The sequence below is a fragment of the Castanea sativa genome, chromosome 5 (assembly GCF_040712315.1).
Source record: "Castanea sativa cultivar Marrone di Chiusa Pesio chromosome 5, ASM4071231v1".
Lineage (NCBI taxonomy): Eukaryota > Viridiplantae > Streptophyta > Magnoliopsida > Fagales > Fagaceae > Castanea > Castanea sativa.
The window spans coordinates 20,053,264-20,062,189 of NC_134017.1; the positions used below are offsets into that span (position 1 = coordinate 20,053,264).

Consider the following 8,926-nt stretch of genomic DNA (forward strand, 5'->3'; position numbering starts at 1 on the left):
TGCAATCATCAACACCCCTCGATATTTACCATACAAATGAGTCCCATCAATACTAATCACTGGCCTGCAATATCTGAATGCAGCAATGCATGGAGCGAATGCCCAAAATACATAGCCCAGTAACGCCGTACCATCTATGGGCCTAGGTATGGTCCAATAGGTGTACTGGGTACCCAAATCCTGATCCAAGTATGCCAACAACAACTTTCGCAACCTTTGGTAAGACTCCTCCCAATCTCCATATATCTTAGCAATTGCCTTTTGTTTTGCGTCTCATACCTTATAGTAAGAAAGTTGATGATTAATCTATGTGGCCCCGGAGCTCATCAATACGAGCAATGTGATTTTATCGCAATTTTCCCACAATTTCTGATGCAACAAAATTAGAATCCATCATTTTACCGTCTCTTCGCAGGCCAAAGGGTATACAACTGTGTGGACCCACATAAGACGTGACCATCCACAGACCATTAAATTTAGCCTTCATGAATGGCCCAACGTACCACTTGCAGTTGGTGTCAATGCATGCGGCACACAATTTAGTTTTGGTCGACCTCCGGATTATAAAATTTCTATTATCCTTTGTTGCGTATATTATCAATGCACGCTTCACCGCCTCTATATTTGCAAAAGTCAACCCTTTATTAAAATGCATCCCATCTTCCGAAGTAGAAACAAATGGTATCTGAAGACGTGAAGGATCAACCATATTTTCTCAAGTATTTGCGGAGAATGACTCGGCATCACCTTCATCATGACACTCCATATTTTCATCTTCAAAAGTGGGAGCAAGTTCATGGTCATCCACATCCTTCTCAAAGTCACCTCGCTCAATCCTCTCTTCGTACTCATCCATATCATCGAGATTTTCATCATTATTCGCAAAATGATCTTCGTCCTCCACCCCTAAATATGTCGCTTGAGGTTGGAGGGTTTCACCAGTATTGGCAGCATAATCTTGAGATGGGAGTGTGTAACCTCCCATTGTAGTGCATCCATCATCTAAGGCTGTAAATTGCAAAGATGTAGTTGTTTGTTGCAACTCCTCGACATCAACTTCTGCAAGCGGCTCGGAACTTACGTACAACTCAGCAGCATTTACTTGGAGCATTTTATGGATCCTATTAAACATGACCTTTACATGTTTATCTTCTTTGATTGCCATGTACTTGTAATTTATCCGTTCATGAAGGACTTCTTGTGGGTAACGATAAATAATATTTATGTCATAACAAGTAGGGCTCAAACTCAGTTCTTTCATTATTTTCATTTTCAAATCATTCAATGTCTTCAACTTACGACGTATCATCATGTAATAGCATTCGATATTCAGCCCTTGAAATAGGAATCTGTCAATCTATTCAGGATTGAAAAGGGGTCCACCGTAATATATATTTATGTTAATATTCTTCCAAGATTGTGAACCTATTAACGTCAAGGGTAATATGTTAGTGACATATTTTAACACAATTACAAAACATTTTTATGTACTCAAAGTACAAAAATTACAACTTCTTACATCAAACACACCCCACATTTGCATATACTCACTCCACATCACATACAAACACACTCAATCATTATCATTTCATACTCAAACAAATAAAAAAACTAAAGACAAAACTCACCCCCCACTACAAAATTTCAAATCATTCTAATAAAAAAATAATGAAAAATATGAAACCAAACAACAACAAAAATATCCATGATAAAAGCCTAACAATACAAATATATCTTAAATATTTTTTACTTTTTATAATAAAAAAAAGCCTAGCATATATACACTAACTTGTTACATCATATGCATATACAAACCCCACATTTGCATATATACTCAATCATTACCATTTGTTTTTAAACAAAAAACAAAAATCATTAATCATACTCAAATAAAATAAAAAAAACTAAACACACAAATCTTCAAATCATTCTATCAAAAATATAAAGAAAAATAACAAACCAAACAAAAAAACTCATGATACATACCCATAAAAAACCTAACATTACATATATGTAACTAACTACTACCCATAAAAAAAAACCCTAACATTACATATATGTAACTAACAACTATTTAGCAAAAAAAAAAAAAAAAAACTAACAACTAGAGAGAGTGTATAAAAACCTTACTTGACATAAGAATGTGTAAAAGGAGGGTGAGTTTGATTTGAAGTTTTGTATGAGAGTGAGAGAGAGAGAGTGAGAGAGGAAGAGAGAGCTGCTGGATTTTTTGGTGTGGGAAATGGCAGACCCCAAAAAATAGGTAATCTGGACTAAAGAGCAGCTGCCCTAACCACATGGATTAAACTGGACCAACCATTTGCAAATCGAGTCTCAAAGACTCGATTTTCCTTTTTAAAAACCGAGTCTCTAAGACTCGATATCTAGCTGGAGTCCACGTAGATGCAACTGACAACATAAATAGAGTATTTAATTGTTCACATGTAAATCGACTCTTAGAAACTCAATTTCTAGGTGGCCACCACATGGAAAAGCGCCACATCAGATCTGATCAGAACATGGAAATTGAGTATCTAAGAGTCGATTTATAGGCTCAAAATCGACTCTCTAAGAGTCGAGATGTTAGTATTATATAAACTTTCGAAACAGTACCTACTAACTATATTTTTAAGCAATTATGGCTAATGGCCCATTTTCGCCGTTTTGCCCAAGGTAAACATGTGGTTTCGTCCCCACGTGATAAGCCTAGACTAAAACTGTGGCTCATTTTGGGCCGCACCGTAGCTCATCTGAACCATTGACTTGAATCATTTCAAGGAAATTGAATGAAGTCATCACTGGCCCTAATAAATTTTGTGGCAATCTAGTCAATGTGCAAGCTCAAAATTTGAATCCGGAGTCTTTTGATACCAAAATATATAAAAGTATATTTTTATATACGTACACTACAAAAAAGATTGCTATTTGCAACGAAACTTTTTCGACGACTACAAAAAGACGTCAGAAAAACTAGCTTTTTCGACGGCAAGTTTCTTTCGTCGATAATTGCTCATCAAATATTAAAACATTTGTGACGGCAAAATGAGTCTGTCGAAAATGCCTATTATTTTTGTCGAAAATATGAATTTTTTTGGAGGGAAGTGTTCCTGCCTTACTTTTTGCGACAAAATAGAAATGTTTATCACTAATAAAGTATTATTCACGACAATTAAAGAAAAACTGTCGGCACTATTAACACTTGTGACGGCTTTTGTATGTCGAAAATACAAAATATATCTTTTTTATTGTGTTAGTATTAGCGACAAACATTCTTCCATCGTAAATATAAAAGATGGCAGTAGCGACAGAAATGGAGCCATCGAAAATGATAAAATATTTTGGAGGGAAAATCCCCCCCCTAACTTTTCACAATTGTGACAACATTTATCCATCACAATTAATTTTTTAATTTTTCTAATTGATTTTGTATTTGCAATGAACACTTTGACTGTCGCAAATAGTTATTTAATAAAAAAAAAGAATGCATCAGTGATGGAATTGGATCCCTCTCAATAAATAATATTTGCGATGGACCTAAGCCCTCAAAAATCGTAAAAATTTGAAGGGGGAATTCAAGCCCTTATTTTTCATGGGGTTTGAGAGTTTTTTTCCATCACTGTAGTCTATATATTGCATTGTTGTTTCCGACAAACGTTTTGGTCGTTGTTAATAGTTAAAATTTTCTTAAGATAAGAAGGTATTATCAACGGTAAAGTAAATCCGTCACAATAAAGGTGATTTCCAACAGACATATTGTCGTAAAAAAGGATTATTTTCTTTGAATGGTGAATTTTCCACAATTTTGTCTTAAAACTCTAGAAATTTTCCTTAATTTTAAAAACTACACAAAACGTATTTCAAGACCCTCCAAGTACTTAAGGGCTATTTTGGTCATTTCAGATTTAAAAAGTATTTTGATCATTTTGAAGATTTGAGGGAATTTTGGTCCTTTTGTTTGTCTTGGGTTGTATTTTAGTTACTTTATAAGTTTATGGGTATTTCAGTCATTTCCTAGCTTTGATGGGGGGTATTTTGGTCATTTTGAAGGCTTTAATAGTTATTATTGGTTATTTGGTAGTTTTTATCAATATATGAGACAACGACATGTATCCATCATGCGGTCAACTCATATTCAAATTTTGACCATTATATTGAAAGAGTGAGGTAAGATATTGGTTTTGGCGAATTTTAAGCTTAATTGGATGGTCAAATTGTGTCAGCAGGGTTAATCAAAGTTTCCTAGTGCGTGGGAACAACGACACGTGTCCATCATGCGACAGATTAAAATCCAAAATCTGACCTTTGGATTGGTAGAATGTAGTGAAATATTTTTGTTTGTGAAGTACAATGACAATTAAACGGTCAGATTTGTCAAAGTTGATCTAACTTGGTCAATCTTTGGTTAAACTTTAGAGTTGGTTCCAAGACCACTGGATTTGATCAAATTAGGTTGATTAGAGAGGTTTTAAATGGGTTTTAGGTATTGGTCAACGTTTTAAGGTTTTCCTAGTTTTCATGCTTTTATCAGTTTCAAGTTTTAAAATGGCAAAACAAGGTAGTCAAAAGTCACATGCAAATCCATTGGGGTCATTTTGTACGTTTTGGGCTGTATTTTTTAGGTCATTTTCTGCATTCTTATAAATGTTTATAAAGTGTATAATTCTCTTAGAAGAGTATTGAATATTTTTAGTAATTGAAGTTTCATGATAGGTGGATAGAATGACACGCGTCCATCTTATGCCAAAGTTTGATTTGAAATTTGACCATTCGATTGAAAGAGTGAGATAAAATATTGGTTTTGATGAATTTTGAGTTCAATCAAATGGTTGGATTGGGAGAATGTGACCAATCAAAATTTGTTGGTGTTCTATAAAATGACACAAGTCCATAATGCTTTAGACCCCAAATCCAAAATCTGTTCGTTGGATTGGAAGAATGTGTTGAGATATTGGTGTTCGTGAAGTATGACAACAATCAAATGGTTGGATTGTGAGAAATGAGTAGTCAAATTTTTCAAAACTTTGTCAAAATTGGTCAATATTTGAAGTTTTATGATAGTGGATACAATGACACATGTCCATCTTGTGCCAAAGTCAGATTTAAAATTTGACCATTGGATTGAAAGAGTGGGATAAAATATTGGTTTTGATGAATTTTGAGCTCGATTAAACAATTGGATTGGGAGAACGTGACCAATCAAAATTTCTTAGTGTTCTAGTAAAATGACACATGTCCATAATGCTCTAGACCTCAAATCCAAAATCTGACCGTTGGATTGAAAGAATGTGGTGAGATATTGGTGTTCATGAAGTATGACAACAATCAAATGGTTGGATTGTGAGTAATGAGTAGTCAAAGTTTTCAAAACTTTGTCAAAATTGGTCAATATTTGAAGTTTCATGATAGTAGATACAATGACACACGTCCATCTTGTGCCAAAGTCAGATTTAAAATTTGACCATTGGATTGAAAGAGTGGGATAAAATATTGGTTTTGATGAATTTTAAGCTCGATTAAACGATTGGATTGGGAGAACGTGACCAATCAAAATTTCTTAGTGTTCTAGTAAAATGACACATGTCCATAATGCTCTAGACCTCAAATCCAAAATCTGACCGTTGGATTGAAAGAATGTGGTGAGATATTGGTGTTCGTGGTGTATGATAACAATCAGATGGATGGATTGTAAGAAATGAGTGGTCAAAGTTTGCAAAACTTTGTTAAATTTGTTCAATATTTAGTCAAACATGATCAATCATCGAAGTTGGGTCAATGACCACTTGTTAGGACTAAATTAGGTTGAGTAGGGAGGTTTTGAGTGAGTTTTGAGTATTGGTTTGTGTTTTAGGGTTTTCTCGACTTTCGTGCTTTTCTATAAAATTTACCAAAGTTTAATAATGATTAGTACATACATCATTGGAATATTTAGAATAATTATGCAAAAATTATCATGCACTAAAATACTTGCAACCACAAATATCTCCACAGCCTGTTGAAAAACTAAAAAAATAAGAAAAAGTCATAGTAAATATTTAAAAACACTCTTTAATTAAAATTTTAAATCAATGGATTTTAATTAAGAAATAAGATGATTCTACAAATTTGCCCTTAAGAAAAGGGTAAGTTAGTGCACAACATTTTTAATTTTAATTTAATAAAATGTGGTTAATCAGATGTCAATAACAAAAAATGGTTTTTCTCTTCAAATTTGGGGTGAAGTATAGTTTTTTCAAATCTCAAAATTTCAAACTGATGACGACCAAAAAGTGAGGTAGTTTTGCCAAATAATATATACAAATTTTATTTTTTATTTTTTTAAATATTGAGATTATATTTCCGTAAAAGAAATTTACCTACACAATATTTATTTTATTTTATTTTAAATAAATTCCCACAATAAGTAGTTTTCAGTTTTAGAGGGATTTATTATTATTTTAAATAAATCCCCCCAATATCGTTTTTACCTTAAAAACAAAAAATAAAAACCCTACCTCCCTCCCTCTTCCTCTCCCTTTCCCTCTCACTAAGAAAAAAAGGGCGGCCAATTTTTTTAACCCCCGCCCTGTCTCTCCCTCTCACTAAAAATACCTCTACTTTGACCCAAAAAAATCTCCCTCAAACGCCTCTCCTTCTCTAATCAAACCCCAAATCCCAAATCTCCAAACACAAATGCCTCTCCCTCAAACGCCTCTCTCTCTAACCAAACCCAAAATCCCCATTCAAACCCAAACTCAAACACCTTTCCTGCATAAACCACAAACCCCAAGCCAGCAGCCAATAGTGCACGGATTTGTCAGAATTCCCAACTGTTGCTGCAACGAGTCCAACCACGCCACCTTGAGAGCTTTGATGTTGCCTATGCTGCTATCCAACACGGTGTAGGTACATTTGCTAACCCTCTCAATTCTTTAAATGACACCCATGTATTGGTTGACTTAGTCGTAGTTCTTAAAATGCAATGCTGGGTGGTTTGTTTCAATTCATATTTATATATATAAGTTCCCTTGGGTGTTGTCTATTTAAGATGCCATCTGTATGTGGGGTGGGCTATGTGTCTTAAAATAGTGAATCTTGAAGTTGTCAAATATCTAAACCCTCACAGGGCCTTCTGAGCTAAAACTTTTATATTAGTTATTATGTGAATTAGTTTAATGACCTTATCATTGCAATACTTCTCAATTTAGACAAAAATGAACTGGTAACTAAGTATTAGATTATTATTACTTCAATATCTTCTTCTAAAAAAATTATAGATTAATAAATATTAGTTCAATATCTCATACAAATATATGAATAATTGTCTATAGATTGGTTTTTTACTTTATCATGACATAGCTGGGGCCAAATCCTGCTCTAGTGACTACATAATTTTCTTACTCTGCAAAGACACTCACTTCATCAAATATATGAACAATGATAAGTTGAAGGTGATTATAAATTGAAATACCTTAACAATCTTATTTTTTATTTTTTAATCTTTCTTAGAATTTTAGCAAATGTTTAAAAACCAATTCCTTTAGTGTGTTTCTCATATAACCAGGATAAATGTGATAGAAATCAAGAAAATCACACGGAACATGCAGCCACCATTGTAACTATAGGTTCTGTACCAATGAATAAGTGCAGAAAAGAATTGGTATAATAAAATTGACATGTTTACTTTTTATTACATTAGTTTGAACCTTGAATTGATTTCTCTTACGATTTTCCTTTAAAATGGTAATAGGAGGAGAATACCAGTAGCAAACCAAGTTCAATCGAATGTTTCAAGTTGATGCATAAAGGATGGTGTTGCTTTCGCCAATAAAAAAAGAAAAAGAATTATATGTATGTTATTTTTTTTTTTACAGAGTCTTATTTAATTTAAATTTTTTATATATCTGATAAGTTATTAGTGTTGTTTTAGGAAAAAATGGATGCTAAGGAATCAAAGATGGCATCTCAATGTGCAATTGTGAATGATAGTTAAACATAGAGATGTGTATTGCCTTATTTCATCTAGCCATTCTAGTAAGCAATGTGAAGAGGATTCCTTGAAAGAAAATGAAGATTTTGAGCTCTGTTTGAAGATCCGTTTGAAGATATTGAGCTTATTTTATTTCGATGGGCTTTAGTTCTATGCAAGAATCTACTACACAGGTATATATATAATATTTTCATTATAATCAACATTAAATTTTTTTTGTTATTTTCTTGACGTTGTTGAAATAATTTGTAAAATTGCTCATTATAGATTTCAATTATTTGGATCACTAAATTTAGATTACAAATATGTTATTGAAATTAGTATCTCTTTACCTATCCATGCAAAATACATGATTTATAGTGTTTGTTATGAACATGTTATTAATATTACCGACTAATGTGATTATTGGTGGCAAATGAATTCTTTGGAGTTCTCAGAACTACAAGGTCATTGTTAGTAGTAAGGTTTTTTTATTTATTTATTGATGATACTATTGTCAATAGTAAGGATTCTGTATTCTTTGATGTTGATGATACTATTGTCATTCGTCGTGGGGATTGTTGTTGATGTTAAATTAGTACATTTTAGTTATATCTTTATTATGCATTGTAAATATAATTTGCATAGTAATAATTTTTTGTATACTTATTTAATTTAATTAAAATATTTTAGACCAACGCTAGAGGAGGAAATCAAAATATTGACGAAAACACAGAAGATGACTCTGAGGAGGAAGATGACTCTCAGAAGGACAATGACTTAGATGATGATTGATCCTCTAATATTTATGTTTTCAAGTTTGGTGAAGGATATCATAGCTTTCATGTATTAATGAACATCTGATGCTATTTTGTAGACCTTTTAATATTTTTATTTTTATTGCATTATGCAATTATTAGTTTTGGACAATTAGGGATTCGTGCTTGTTATTTGAATGGAGAAACTGTTGGGAGATTTATG

At 32.8% G+C, this 8,926-nt stretch overlaps 1 long non-coding RNA gene across 3 annotated transcripts; it reads left to right on the forward strand.

Annotated features, from left to right (window-relative positions):
- The first annotated feature begins 6,499 nt into the window (after window positions 1-6,499).
- LOC142637056 (uncharacterized) lies at window positions 6,500-8,926 on the forward strand. Of its 3 annotated transcripts, none has more exons than XR_012844512.1 (4): window positions 6,500-6,882; window positions 7,727-7,827; window positions 7,896-8,139; window positions 8,639-8,926. It is a non-coding gene; the product is annotated as an uncharacterized LOC142637056 (long non-coding RNA). The 3 variants fall into 3 exon arrangements; XR_012844513.1 differs by having other exon boundaries at window positions 7,907-8,139; XR_012844514.1 differs by having other exon boundaries at window positions 6,500-6,878.